The following is a 16,437-nucleotide window of genomic DNA, read 5'->3' on the forward strand; positions in this document are numbered from 1 at the left end:
TTTTGTCTTTTAAAAATAAAAAGCAAAATTGGAAAAAGTTGCCTTGAAATAGCTAAATAAAGCTACCCGAGGTAGGTAAATAAAGCTATGGTAGGTAATTTTAGCTACGTAGGTAAATGTACTGATTGTACTGGACCTGGCTGATAGAAGCAAGTGTTTAGCGTGGTATCATTGATCATATTTAAAGCGTGCTCTTTCTTACTCTCTTTCAGTGTAAATGCCTGCAGCTTTACGCAGCGAGATGTGAAAAACATTAAAAAGAAGTGGGTAGACATTCAAAGCAAAACCAGAAAAAGAGAGGCAGAGAGGAGAAGAGACCAGAAGAAAAGTGGGGGAGGTCCACCACCAGCAAACTTAAAACCATGGGAAGATAAGGTATAAATTGTAATGGGGACATATCCCCCTGACAACCAGCTGAATCATCTGTATCCATACAATCCTCTCATTTCCAGTTCTCGGGTTTCATGGAAAATTCCAGATTTAATAGATGTACCAAACAATAATTCTATCTTACCACATGTAAACAAACAACAAGGCTGCTAGGCCTATGTATCAGTTTTTACTTCCCCTCACTTCCGGTACTTCTGTTACTACGGTTGTATTATTGAGCCACAAATTTGAACTAACAAAAAGCAACGAAATTTTACACCCATAGTTATTTAATGATTTTAAAATTAAATTATTGAAATATATAAGAAAAATGTTCTATAAAATCTATAAAAGCTTCGCGGATTAAAAAGCGTAAACTGACCCAAACCAGGTTATACTCGAATAATTTGGCCAAGAATTAGAGTCATTCCTAAAATAATTTTTGCCAATCAAATTAGTAAACTGTAACTTTAGATGAAATTCAGATAATACATCAAAAAGTTCCTCTCTTTAGTGAATTTGCTACATTAAATTAGAAACTGCTTTATATTTTTGATTTTAATTTAGTGTACAATTTTTACATATTCTTTCTGTTCTAGATATAACATTTAAGTATCCTTTGAATTAACAAAGGTGTACATGAAACCTGTCACTGCTCATTAGCCTTTTTGTAGATAATTTCTGTCCTGGATGATAGCATGGTGGTTGGGATAGAAGGTGGTTTTGACACTAGTGAATGTGGAAATAATGAATTTCCTAGAGCCACATCTCATGGTAAACTGTGGTTTCATGATTTTCTTTAAAATGATTTGAGCAAAACAAATGCATTAATACACATTACTTAAAGCTGAACATTTAGAAAAGGAATTTGTCTGCCATATTCAAGTGTTGACTCACTATATCTGAGGGCCCCCATTTTACATTTTAAAACACATTTTAATTTGAAAATTTATAAAGGAATAATAGACCTTTATGTCATTAAGAGTTATCTCTCTTATCAGAGTATCTATGAACCTTAACTTAATAATAAAAAATTATTTGTTCAAATTCTGATAATGCTTTGGGTTTATACTGGAACTTTTCCCAAAGCATTTCAAACTAGCTCCTTTACATTGTACAAATTATAAATGGATTTGTCACATCAATGATTAAGAGTTGATAAGCTTGATATGATGTCTAAAATGTTTGTAGATGTCTCCAAGTACATATCTGCACATGCCTCCAAAACCAAGAAACTAGTTCCAGAGACTATTCCTCCCTCATTTGCTGGAGGTAAGCCAACTAAAGATTTTAGATACTGTTATTATACGTCTATTGTAATTATTCTGTATAAAATTAATACCATAAAACTGTCTATTTCCCTGAGAAGATACAATTTCCCTCATCTGAGGACTACTCCCTGAAAAAATCGGAGCTACTCCCTGGGACTACTCCCTCATGAATATTTATTAATTATTTTAACCAATTAAAATTAACAGTGGGCGGAGCGTTCAAGTAATCTCGAGTCTGTGACATAATGTTATTAGCAATGTAACTATGACGTCAAAACTTGTCGACATGCGATGTCAAAATTACTGGAATTCTATCAAAATGAAGACAACGATAATCCTTCGAGATGTAAGTGAAATTATAATATATTTTTTAATAATTTTATTTTCCTCGGTATTGATGCATTAGTTATCTTACAATATTTTTAATCACATGCATTTGTGATTAATTAAATATCCAAGACCTGGATCTAACCATCACGCTACCCGAGAGTAACGACAGCATCTGTACTAGATTCTCAGAAGGAATTGCCCAAATCAAACCCATTTTGGAACAAAGACTAGTCTTGGTCAAGAGAAGAGAAAGTCTCAGATATGGCATCCAAACAGGGAAATTCCCGACCTGGTTCCATACCCGGTTCATGTGTACCCTGAACCTCCTCGCCAACGACGACAACGACCAATTCGAGAAATTCTGGCAGGAAACAATCAAAACCCAGACAAAACAAATTGCTCAAACAGTTCTGGACTACATAGATACGGAAATCAAATCCAAAGAATTGGAAAGCAATTCCATGAGGAACCAAATTTTACAGGAAATAAGACGCTAGTCGGTCGACTTTGAAGGAGAAAAACAAAGATTCGATGAACAAATAACCAAAATTCATCAAGATTAGGTTACTGAAATCCAAGATTTCAGGAATAGATTAGCCACCGTCACCCAAACAAGCCAACATGCACGGGACCAGTCCCGGCAAGCACGGGGGAGACCCTATCGTAGACCAATGGGACGCAGACAACAATTCAGAAGAAAACCGTATGAACACTAATAATGTAAAAACAATACGGCAATGCCATTATTCCTCTGAAGCAGTCCACTATCTAGTGATCAGAACGTTTTATTTGTGACAATGATGCATACAATTAAGTGATTGGAACTTTAGTTCACTGTAAAGGTACTAAGTGCTAAAACGTTTTTCACTATTGACATTTAAGTTAAAGTAATAACCAATACTACTTATATTGTCAATGTAAGACTAGAATATAATATAATACTTGCACTTTATTGTTTTTATTCTTTTTTTGTATGCCTATCAAAAAGTAGGCATCAATATTTATAAGCCTCATAAAAAGGAGGCGTATCAAGAACCACGTGGTATTCCTAGCTTAACTTAAATCGCCCAAAGATATACCAGGCGTATCATATATTGTTTTCCTCTATTACAACGACCAGTCGTTTAATAGACGGATTTTTAGACTTGCACTCTCCACAAAGCTCTTAACAATTGAATTCTTCCCTATTAAAATGGCTAGACGTTTTAATAGACGGAAGAAAACCAGAAAAAATCATAGGAGATCTCAATCTTCTTTATTGCAAATGAAGAGAGTTTACAAAATATATGAGAGTCGCTCGCAGAAATATGTGCTCAATTTATCCAGGTACAAAATCAATCGTCACGAATATTCTGCACTTTCTAAAGGCTTGAAATTCATACCAACTCCACAAAAAAGAAATATCAAAAAAGTTATTTTAAATGACTTTAACTCAGATGCAAGTATCACTATGACAAGGGAGAAAACTCCCCAATGCATCCCTTCAGAAAACCATCTGGTCACAAACCTCCATTTGCTTGTAATACCTTAGAACAATACATTGACAAAACCAAATTGGAACTATAATCTATTCCAATCAGGAAAATACACAACAATACTTCTAAACTAGAAGAGAAGCACTTAATTCTCTAAGAAACAATAGCAATATTGTTATCAAAAAAGCGGACAAAAGCAACACAATTGTTATTATGGACAAAGACCTGTATATCTCAGAGGCGCTGCGCCAATTGCAATCCAAACATTACATGCAAGTTGAAAAACCCAATCTACACAACTTGCATAAAATCATACAAAATAAAATTTCTGAAATGCACTCCAAGGGAACAATAGATAAGGAAACATATCGCTTTCTCTGCGATAACAAACCCTTGTTAAAATGCGGTCATCTATACTTGCTCCCTAAAACACACAAAATCAAAGATAATGTCCGAGATGCCCTAATGAAAGGACAATGCAGCATCAAACAGCTACCACCTGGTCGCCCAATTATTTCACAGTGTGATACGCCAACATGGAACATAGGCGCTTACTGTGATTATTTTCTCATTCCTATAGTACAAAAACAATCAACATATATTAAGGACACTACCGATTTTATCAACAAAATAGAAACCTTCAAACTTCCAGACGACGTGCTGCTTATTACATATGATGTAACTAGTATGTACACCAACATGGAATTTGACGAGCTCCTCTCCGCCGTCAATGAAGCATATCAAAGCGCTAACAAACCACAAAGAGAGATCCCTTATCCGAATGCTGAAGATCTAATCTTTCTACTAAAGTGTGTCTTAGAAAACAATTACTTTGAATTCAATGGAAAATATTACAAACAAATTATAGGCTGTAGCATGGGTGCGAAACCATCCCCTGAAATTTCAGATACAAGAATGTATCAAATCACAAATCATATTATGTCAAAATTCAAATTCGCCAACCAAGTTCTCTATCACGGTAGATATAGAGATGACGGTTTTATAGCCTTTAACGGCACAAAAAAGGAAATTCTAGAATTCTTCGATATCGGCAATACCTGCCACGATCACTTAAAATTCACATTTGAAATCTCAGATGAAAGTGTTAACTTTCTTGACACCACAATATACAAAGGCCTGAGATTCCAAGAGAATAAAGTGCTTGATATCCAATCATATGTAAAACCAACAAACAATTTTCAGTATTTAAACAGAGAAAGCGCCCACAGTCCTTCAGTATTTAAAGGATTTATAAAAGGTGAATGCATCAGACACGCAAGAAATACAAGTGATTTATCTATCCTAACAACGATTGTAGCAAACTTTAAGACACACTTGTCCAAGAGAGGTTACTCTGATAAGGAAGTTGATCCTATTCTCACTGAAATGGGCAAAACAAACAGAAAAAAGTACTTGCATAAAAAAATCTTGAAAGAAAAAAAGCGTCAACCAAATGTTATGATTACCAAATACAATCCATATATTAAGGGTTTAAACAAACGCATTCTCAAACACTAGAACATCTTGCAAACAGACACAATTTGCAAAGAAATATTTATCGATGAACCAATAATCGCCTACAGTAAACACAAAAACATAGGCGAAATAATAGTCAAGTCACGATTACAATAGCTTAAGACTCATAAAAAGGTGGGCTCCTGATGATGGTGGGCCTTAAGAGCAAAAATATCATATTTCTCTTTAAAAACCGCCGAAACACTCTATGCTTCCATAATAACATTTTTATTAAATAACTCATAAGTGGTCTAGAGTGTCGGGCCCTAGTAAATTTACAACAAGCTTGGTTGATTGATGTCCTTTTTCAAAACAACTATTCAGAGATTTCTTTTTGTTGTGGAGATATGCTGAATGGAAATATTTAGGGCCCACCCCTCCAAGTCCTTAATGGGGCCGTTTGACAAAAATTGAAAGGGTGCATATTGTTTAGAACATTATTCTGACCACCTTTTGTTCAGTATTCAGTATCAAAATATTCTCCCTTTTCGAGATATAAAGTGTCAAAGATTTAGCATTCTGGCCCCTTGTGACCCTTATTACGTAACATATGATCAGAATCTTATCACATATTGTTGTAAATCGTTAAGATAAGCATCTTTGCCTCAGTAATGTATTACAAATTATTGATCGTTAAATAGTTAAAGATGAAAGACTTTTGGCCCCTCTCAGCCCCTAATTTGAAGGGTCAGCCCCTTTTTCTTAATATCAAATGAAAGGTTTTGTGATTTTGAAGACTTTTTGTTCAACAACTATTCAGAGATTTCCTTTCGTTGTGGAGAAATGCTGAATGGAAATATTTAGGGGCCACCCCTCCAAGTCCTTTATGGGGCCGTTTGACAAAAATTGAAAGGGTGCATATTGTTTAGAACATTATTCTGACCACCTTTTGTTCAGTATTCAGTATCAAAATATTCTCCCTTTTCGAGATATAAAGTGTCAAAGATTTAGCATTCTGGCCCCTTGTGACCCCTTATTACGTAACACATGATCAGAATCTTATCATTTATTGCTGTATTTTATTAAGATAAACATCTTTGCTTCAGTAATGTATTACAAATTATTGATCTTTAAAGAGTTAAAGATTAAAGAGTTTTGGCCCCTCTCAGTCCCTAATTTGAGGGGTTAGCCCCTTTTTCTTGATATCAAATGAAAGGTCGTATCATTCTGCACAACTTTTCTTCTATATGTTTTAACAAATTCTTAACATGTATGAAGATATAAAAGTAAAGGTGTAAAATTTTGTGAGATTTTTTTGAGACATTTTTTGAGCCCTACCGAGCTTCGGCGCCTTTTGCGCTAGAGAGGTTTGAACACCTGCCTGCAAATTTAAAAACCTTCCCCTACCTTCACTGAAAATCTTGCCTCAATATCTTAAGTCGCTTCGGAGGAGTTTCCAGGACAAGCCGACCCTCTAAAAATCAGAAAATCTTAAATATCTCGAGATAGAAAGTGACGTCTGACGTATTGCTTGTTGCATTGTACAGTTGATATGCAATTATAAGCAGTTTACAAAAATAAAAAATCATGCATGATGAAACAAGGATATCAACAGTCTCATTTGAAGTCAACATTTGATCGCCCATTGCGGCTCCACCCTAACCGCAGTGTCTTTATTTGAAAATTCTTAAGTCTTCATTTCTCCAGGAAGCTTCCATAAAAATATGACTAATCATGGCTTTGCTGCTGTTAAAAAGATTCCTCCGTTAAATTTTCATGAAAACTTTTATCGCAGATTGTGGCCCAATTTACTACCAAGGGTCATGATTTGCTCAAACTAGAATATTTACTACCTGATAATGCGTCCATATCAATCTGACTAGTCATGTTTTGCTGATACCAGGAAAAAGATTGTTAAGGTCAAGATCTAGTAAATGACTAGACTAACTATTTGGTGCTAGATCCATCATGACGTCATAATCAATTTCAAGTTTCTTTTTCCCGTACTTTACGGCTCTAATATAATTATGTAGAAAATAAAGTATTTTCATGGAATTCAATTTGAAATCATGTGAAAACTAATCCCGATACCTATATTCAATTCAATATTATTTTAAAGAAGAGGCCAAGAACATACAAATTACCGTTTTCTGAGAGACTGTAGGCAATCTGGATACATTTCCTTTGTCTGATATGGAAAAAACTCCCGTATTCATGACTGGTTTTCTTAATTTTTCATAACAAAATGACAATTTCAAATATGATTTTTCATCTTGTTTACCTACAAATTATGCCCCGAAACACCTTATTTGACCAAGCTAAAGTTATTAAGTATCATTAAAGGAATTTATTTCTCAAATTTGAGAAATCTGTAGGCACCTTTCTTTTACTAGATCTTGACCTTAAAGGTTTTCCATATGTATTCTTATGGGTCCTCCCTATCACCAAGGGTCATGATTTGAACAGACCATAATAGTGTACTCTACCTAAAGCTGCTTCCATATAAATGACTGAACCTGACTTTACTGTTACTAAGAAGATTTTTAAAGCCTTTCCTTTATATTCCCAATTAGTAGCTTTTATCGCCTTTAGTGCTCCACCCTACCAAGTGGTTGGAACAGACTCGAACTATATTGTATCAGAAAGCTTTCACTATTAATTTTTTTTTCTGGGCTAGTGGTACTTTTAAATGGCCTCACCATATTTTCACTATTTCTTAATTTGACTTTGGTATAAGGCTTTGTAGTTCATTTGAACAATCCAGAAGAATACTCTGTGCAAAGTTTGAGTAAAACTTGCCAAGTCACTCTGGAGAAGAATGAAATTTTATAAAAGTTTATTTTGACGACATTGATGATAGACAACGGACATTTTCTTTTATCAAGGATCGAGAGCTTACTTGAATTGTATAATACAGAGATGAAAAGTGACCCTTACCTACGTAATTTGTTTAAAATAGCTTCTATGTTTTTTTTCTTTTGAATTGTAGACAAATAAAAAAAATTATATATTTATATTTATCTTAATTATATATATATATATATATATATATATATATATATATATATATATATATATATATATATAACACTAAAAACCAACCACACTGTATATCCTAAGTGTCGGATCTACTAAATAGATACAAAGTCACGGATTGAAATTTATAAAAAGCACACCCGATAGATCGGACGCAATTCATAGCGCTCCGGATTTCTTTGTTCACAACTGTTTATAAACTTCAAATTAAACATGTAAAACTGTAAATATATAGTGTTTGGTAGTTTAGTAGTAGTGATAGTTGTTTTTGTTTCTCTATTTCCTTTGTTTTTATGACTTCTTAACTTTTTCTTTGTCCTGAGGAAGGGACGTGTCGTCTCGAAAATTTGACAATTATTATTGTATTATTGTTAGTGTCGTTGGTCATTTTTAGTGCTTTATATATATATATATATATATATATATATATATATATATATATATATATATATATATATACACACACGAGGGTTGTTCGAAAAGTTCGTGGACTAATGCGATAAAATTAATACTTTGTAGTCTATGCTTACAAAATTTTAAATGAACATAAAACAACAAAAGTTAAAGAGATGTTGAACATGTTAGCTTGATACCTTGAATATTTACCAAATTATCATAAAATAAAAAAGACATTATGTGATCACCCGGCGCTGTCTCCATTTAGTTTCATGACGTCATTGTTTTTCAATTTCCGCATTCTCTACCTCATACACTTATCTTGATGGGTTTCCTTAATTGGAGTTAAGTAAAGATTTAAACCCGTTCTTGTTTATATGATTTTACAATGTCATAAACAGCTGATTTCAATGCATATAATACTGTAAATAGATCTGAAAGATCCTCACTTGAATATAACAGCATATTTGCTTGTCGGAGTTCAACATCTACCACACATTATCAACGTCACTTTTCGACGTGACAAACTTTGAACACCCTTACCACAAATCGACATTAACTTTTACATCTCTCGTCTCTTTAATCTTTTTCGGTGCTTAAAACAAGTACTCTGAATGCATTTTATTTTTCAATAGCCCATTTAAATCTTCCTAGGTATATGCCAGTTTTCCCAGAGGTTGAAACTTTATAGAATGTTGGAAAAAGAAATCCACCCCCCTTTCTGACGTCATTACAACCCCATAATTGTTTGGACATTTCATATAAAAATTACGATAAAATTTCATAGAATTTACAGAATGGGGAAAAAATTGCAAATTTTACGGTACAATTGTGTGATACCACGTGAGTGAATTAACGGGATTTTTGAATGACAAATGCTCAAATCAAAAAAAAGAGTTTTTTTTCTCAGTTACACTCAGGTAGAAAAAACGTAATCTTACAGGTTGCGCCGCCTGGACATACCATTGCTTTCAAAAACATCAACAATTTATTAAAAAATAAAACTAATGATGTATAGTTTATTATATAAATAAAAAAGATGATTCTAATTAAACGTTAAAAAATTCATTGATGTATCTTAAGCGGTTTTAATTTTATGGCGCTAGTCCACGAACTCTCCGAACAACCCTCGTACATATATATATATATATATATATATATATATATATATATATATGGGGTTCTTTTTTGTCTTTTGAAAAGTGTTTCATATCCTCCACCTGATTTCCGAATAAATCTTAAGAATATATTTTTGTTCCTTAGTACCTGGAGAAAACCCGATCAAGGAATAAATGAAAACTAGAAATATGTCCATAGGACATGAATGCCCCGCCGAGCGTATATTACTAATGCAACATTTTAACACAAATTGAGAAAATTGAGGTCAAGGTCAAAGGAAAGGTCAAGGTGAAAAAATATTGATGCAGTTGAATAGCTTACATCAGTATGTATCAGCATATGAAGTTTGACACTAATTTAAGAAAAGTGAGGTCAAAGGAAAGGTCAAGGTCAAAAATTGTTGATTCAGTTGAAAAGGTTACATCAGTGTGTATTAGCATATGAAGTTTGCTAAAAATATTATGAATGGTTTCTTTAAAATTGAGCTAAATACTAATTTAAGAAAAGTGAGGTCAAGGTCAAAGGAAAGGTCAAGGTCAAAAAATATTGATGAAGTTGAATAGCTCTCATCAGTATGTATCAGCATATGAAGATTATTAAAAATATCTTGAATGGTATCTTTAAAACTGAGCTAAATACTAATTTAAGAAAAGTGAGGTCAAGGTCAAAGAAAGGTCAAGGTCAAAAAATGTTGATGCAGTTGCATAGCTCTCATCAATATCTATCAGCATCTGAAGTTTGATTAAAATATCTTGGATAGTTTCTTTGAAACTGTGCTTTGAACAGAGCTAAACGCAAAGTGTGACGGAAGGACAGAAGGACGGAAGACGGACATGACAAACACTATATGCCCCGGCCATATTCATAGCGGGGCATAACAAATTAAAATGTTCAGAATCAAGGCAGAATCATGGAAGCAGAGAAATGGGATCATGTGCCTATATCGAAAATCTCGCTTTGATGGTGAAAACAATATATGATGTACTTATTGACGCTTATTGAGCATCATCGTCCCTCTCACTTCTTCAATACATAATTACAGGCTCCAGATCTGTTCCCAGTATGTTGTAGACCGGGACCCATTGAGAAAAGCTCAGTGACAGAAATTAAACCACCAACCTACTCCAAAATATAGAGAACAGTTTACCCTGTTATTGTCGTTATCCCTGTCCGAGGTGGTGATGTACATCCCAGATAAACCATTAACATATGCGTCTCCCATACTGTCCCCTTAAATAGAGATAAAATGAAAGAACAGTGTTTACATCATTACAATACACATACTGTCGCCTTAAATAGATATAAAATGAATGTAAAACATTACAGTACACATACCGTCGCCTTAAATAGAGGTAAAGTGAAAGTAAAACATTACAATACACATTTTGTCACCTTAAATAGATATAAAATGAAAGAACAACAATTTATACATCATTACAATACACATACTGTCGCCTTAAATAGATATAAAATGAAAGTAAAATATTACAGTACACATACTGTCGCCTTAAATAGAGATATAATGAAAGTAAAACAACTTATATGTCCTTACAATACACATACTGTCACCTTAAATAGAGACACCATGAAAGTAAAAAACATATACATCATTACAATACACATACTGTCACATTAAAAAGAGATAAAATGAAAGTAAAACAACGCATAGATCATTACAATACACATGTTGTCATCTTAAATGGAGATAAAATGAAAATATAACAAAGTATACATCAATACAATGCACACATTTTCACTGAAAAAGAATTAAAGGAAGTAAAGAAAACAATATTTACATCATTACAGTTCACATAGTCAACTTAAATAAAGATAAAATGAACGAAAAAGAATAAAGATAAAATGAACGAAAAAGAATGACACGTGTTCATAAGTACAATAAATATACATTTATATAACTCTTTGTATTTCAGCATTTCAATCAAATAGTTTTAAAATGTCACATACCTAAGGTCCCCTTGGTACTGCCCGTAAGGGTGAGTTTATACTTCCCTTCTTCGTCGAAAACAAAGAATCCATCATACAACTGATACAGTGTAGTGTCATTCAACAATGTGATGGAAACATAGAGGTAAGAGTTCTTTCCCTTTGTTAACTTATGAATTACATCATTTCCTGTATGAGATATATTTGAAATTGATTGATAGGTTTTTGAAATAAAATAGCACTCTTGAGCTATTTTTTGAAAAGTAGGTTAAACTTCAAGGTCAGTGGGTCAAAAATCATGGTATATTTGGAAAGTTCTTATCATAGGTTATGTACATGTAAATTATAAAAGCCCCATCTCTTATTCAAAAGTTATGACCAAGGTTAATTTTTTGTGACAGACTCAGACCTGCCTACCCTTTTCATTGCGAGGGTGTAATTTCAATACTCATTTTGGGGGAATTTCAGAGGTAAAGGCGTAATCCTTTATGTTTCCCTAGTTTTATGTTTTGCAATGAAACTATATTGGCTAAATAAACCTGTAATTGTACACCACTGAACAAAGCAAGCGTGAATGTTCCGTTTTCAAATCATTTATTGACAAAAAGTCCATGTGTTGTAAAACTGGTATCCTAAATGCAGTCATATCAAACTTATTTAACTTACATGCCTAATGAACTTTTGGAAAATTTAGAGAAAATCAAATAATTCAAAGTTTCATTTGCAAGTTAATACAAATTCTACATTATTGCGCTATTTCGTTTTTGTTTCCCTTACATTTACTTGTCTCTATGTTGTTCCAAGCAATGTAGGAATAAACGGAATTGAAAATTAAACTGACTTTACTTATTGCACATACCATTCAATTTTTTTTTAATTTTTGGCATGCCACCTGTTTAAGGGTCCTCTACACACCTCCAGCTTATGTTCTCATATTACTGAGCATTACTTTTAACGAGTATATCAGCCTTTAAAAACTGACCAGGGGTAGTAATATTATTTATACTGATTTTTTTTAAAAGAAATTCATAAGCTTTAAGATATTTTTCCTATGGAGTTTTCACACATAGCACAACAAATCTAGTTTTTTCCTAACGTATATTATTAAGCTCACAAAATAATCACAAAAACTCAATTTTATCGGTCAACATATTTTTTAAAGAAATTGATTCAAGTAAAAAAAAAATAAAACCCATTTTCTCTAAAATACATCTAGAAAAAAATTAATAAAGACTCCTGATAGTATAGAAGAAACATTAATGAATTAAAATTACATCAAGAAATTGAATTAAAATCAAATTCCGTGATGTAGAAAAAACGTTTGTTGTTTGTATCGTAAATAATCATATCGTGAAGAACCGAAACCCTCTATTAATTAGAATTAATTACCTTCTCGTTTTTAATTAGGAAAGCCTTTACCTCCCAAGTTAGCTTTTCATTAAGTTGTCTACGAAAAATATTTAAAAGCGTAAAATTAAAGTTCATGGCGTAACAGCGTAATTTTGTGTCAAAAAGCGGAAGAATTACGCCAAAAGCGGAAGGGTAGGCAGGTCTGCAGGCTAACAGACAAATGAGATTTAATGTCCCTTCCTTTCGCGGAAACGGTGGACAATAATGCCCTTGCTGTTCTTGAGAGGAAGAATTGTGATTGAAAAAATCCCCTGCATATTCCTATGTAAATCCTAGGATCCCCAAATGTGGCCACACCCTACTCCAGTGGGTTATAATTTAAAAAAATCTGAATCTACACTAAGTCTATGTAAAGAAAGTTTCATATACCATAAGTTTCATTTTTTGGGCCCAGTCAGTGGTTCTTGATCAGACGTTTTAAATGATACCACCAAATTTTCACTAATTCTTGATTATCTCCCATTGAAAGAGGGTGTGACACTTCATTTGAACAAATTTGAATACTCTTTACCCGAGGATGCTTTGTGGTAAGGTCACTTGAAATTGGCCCAGTGGTTCAAGAGAATGTCAAAAATGTGAAAAGTTTACAGACAAATGGACGACAGACAAAATGTGATCAGAAAACCAGAAAAGCTCAAGTGAGCCAAAAACTTATGATCACAATTACTTGGAAAGAGTTACAGTATTTGAAAAGCATTTTTTTTTCATGAATTATTTTCAGAAACTGAAAATGTATGAATTGTATCCGTGTTAAAAAAAAATGCACATTTCAGAAAACAGTATGATTATAAATAATTGATCAAGGTGTTTTGAATAGCAAAATAAAGCTAAACTGGTATAGCTAATTCAACCACAGAGCTTTATCAATTTTAAGATGCACAACCTTTTCAACTCTAAATCATTCTTAATAGAGATATGAGCAGAAGTATATCTGTTGACTAATAAAGATGTACATGTATATTGTGTTTATTAAGTCATTTGTTTGTTTGTTGTTAAACATCCCTCTCGAAAAAATTTCACTCATATGGAGACAACACCACTTAAAAATAATGAAGACAACTCAAATTTGAGGTTAACAGTTTTCAACAATGATGACAAATTAAAATTCGCCCCTTCCCCTTCCCAGGCTCCTGTTTGTTCATGCAAACTTATACTTTGTTTTGACTTTAAAAAATGTGAATATATACAAATAGTTTAATGGTGCATCTCTTTGAATGATTTCTTTTCATTCCTAATTCTAGAAGGGTGGGTTGACCCACATTCATGAATGAAATGTCAAGCAATCTTATCATTGATGCACTTTTATTTAATTTGATGCAGTCATATTGTGAACATTTCCAGTTCAGTTAAGAGAGTGGGGATGACCTCCACGGGCTCATAACCTTTATACTATTAGATGTCTACATAACATGATAACACAATAAACAAGATTATGTATAGTGTAATGGAAAAGTTTACTATTTTTGAGTCACAGGATCATTTGTCATTTCAGGGACAGGGAGTGGCAAGGGATATCGACCTCCCTCCCACCCTGAAATTAGCCGAGTTATTTAAAGTATATACTGAAGCAAATAAAAAATGACTTATGACCCCCCCTCCCCGGAAAACATGGACCCCACCATCATTTTTTTCTTCTCAGACAATTCTAGGTTGGAAATTTTTTGACTGTTGTGTAGACCCCACCCCCGGAAAAAATTCCTAGATTTGCGTCTGTAACTTACAAAGGACTAAAAAATGAATGTAATGTCGACAACGGGAGATAATTATTCAGAATGTGAAATTCGTCTATTGTTTCATCTGATGATCTTTGATCCTTTTTAAACTTGAACCTTACCATTTGCATTTCAGTTTATTTTACCCCAATCCATACTTAAACTTGTACTTACCGACTGTCACAGGTCCTCTCAACTTCATGAAATATAATCAATTAAAAGACAAAATGAACTAATTACTACTGATATACATGTAATGATGTGTACACCATGTGCAATCCAAAAATAATGATGGTAAAACTAGTACTAGTAGTAGAGCAATGCAAGCCCAATGTGATGTAGAAATTTTCAAAAAGGTGTACACATACATGAATCAGAAAAGGGCCAATGTCCTTCTGGAGTCCAGTCTTGAAACTTTTTAAACCTCAAACACGGAAGTTTGAGGATGACAGAGTCCCGAATGACATTGGGTCATTGTTTGTTTGTATAACCCAGGATCTTTGGCTATGAGAGGACACATCAAACATAACAACTCTTTAAATCCTTGAGCTTGGTCGGTGTGACCCAAGTCAAATTTCTGTTTTTGCTAAAGGATGCCTGGCTAGTCAAATTCCACCTCCAATAAATGAGGACCTTTCCTGACCCGTTATAACCGTAATATTTTTCTAGGATTTGATAAGAATTTTGTCGGGGATTCAAAAAAACTTCGCTATATCCGTGTTTGTACTAAACGAGTTTTTGCTGTGCTTATAATATGAAATATTTTAACCTGTAAATAAAAAAAAAATAAAATATAAAAAAAATTTAAAAAGCCACCGGAAAATATAATAATAATACAAAAAAAAGAAAAAAAAAACGCGCAGGTCTACAAAATTATCTCACATGTAAAACATGCAAACAAGACAGTCACAATTCAGTTTTTCACTGAATTCGTGTCTGCCCCGGCCGCCTGTTTTTATATCTGAAGTCGTACATCCCCATATTTGTTAATCCTTCAAATTTGCAATAACTACTTTTGAATTTTAATTTGAATTTTAATTACTATTATTCTGTCCCCAAACACTCTTTAATTTCCTAATGCACTTTAAAAAGCATTTCCAGTCTTTTGCATAATCTTTAAATATTATTTGTTGTAGCTAATTTATACCAACAACTGACCTCTGGTCACTTCCAATACTATTTGTTGCTCCTTCATCATAACCAAATACATCTTTTGATAAACAAGTAAACAACTGCATTTTAATGAATCACTTTCTTGGAACCGTACAGGTTAAAAGGTCAAACCCTAGTGGTTAGCATCTATGTTTATTTTTATCTTCAGAGTTAATCATTTTCGAAGAACCGTACAGGTTAAAAGTTCAAACCCTAGTGGTCGGCATCTATGTTTATTTTTATCTTCAGAGCTCGCATCTGTTAACTCTCTCCGCCAAATAGTACCAATACATTAAATATATGTTACATTCTTATTTTTATGCAATTTTTGTTATGATAACAATTTGGCTTCTTGACAGCGACAATTTTCAACGAAGTGCTGAAAAAAATATTTCTTGGAAAAAAAACAAAAAAAAAAAAAACAAAAAAAAACAAAAAAAAAAACAAAAAATTCGTCGTACCTTCAAATTTTACTAGAAAACATCAAATTTAAAATATTGTAAGCGACGAATTGATTGGAAATCTGAAATATATGTACTACACCAACAACATGCAGACAAACTTGGGCCATAGAAAACCTACGTAATTGAATACATTGTTGTTGCATGGGTACCCAAAGTAAATGTTTCCATTGATTTTGATTCCCATAAAATCTAAAACCAGTTAGTTGTATTATTGCATCCCTTTGCTTCTTTAAGAATTGTTTCTACAAAGCTGACATCACACATTTATTACATTAAAGAATTTATCTTTTGATGAGTATAACAT

At 33.1% G+C, this 16,437-nt stretch overlaps 1 long non-coding RNA gene across 1 annotated transcript; it reads left to right on the plus strand.

Moving 5' to 3' along the window:
- Nucleotides 1-290: 290 nt before the first annotated feature.
- LOC133199299 (uncharacterized) lies at nucleotides 291-1,642 on the plus strand. Its single transcript, XR_009722787.1, has 3 exons — nucleotides 291-375; nucleotides 1,044-1,143; nucleotides 1,561-1,642. It is a non-coding gene; the product is annotated as an uncharacterized LOC133199299 (long non-coding RNA).
- The last annotated feature ends 14,795 nt before the right edge of the window (nucleotides 1,643-16,437 follow it).

Source organism: Saccostrea echinata, unplaced genomic scaffold (assembly GCF_033153115.1).
Source record: "Saccostrea echinata isolate AGI-Se365-2 ecotype Australia unplaced genomic scaffold, CSIRO_AGI_Sech_v1 ptg000033l, whole genome shotgun sequence".
Lineage (NCBI taxonomy): Eukaryota > Metazoa > Mollusca > Bivalvia > Ostreida > Ostreidae > Saccostrea > Saccostrea echinata.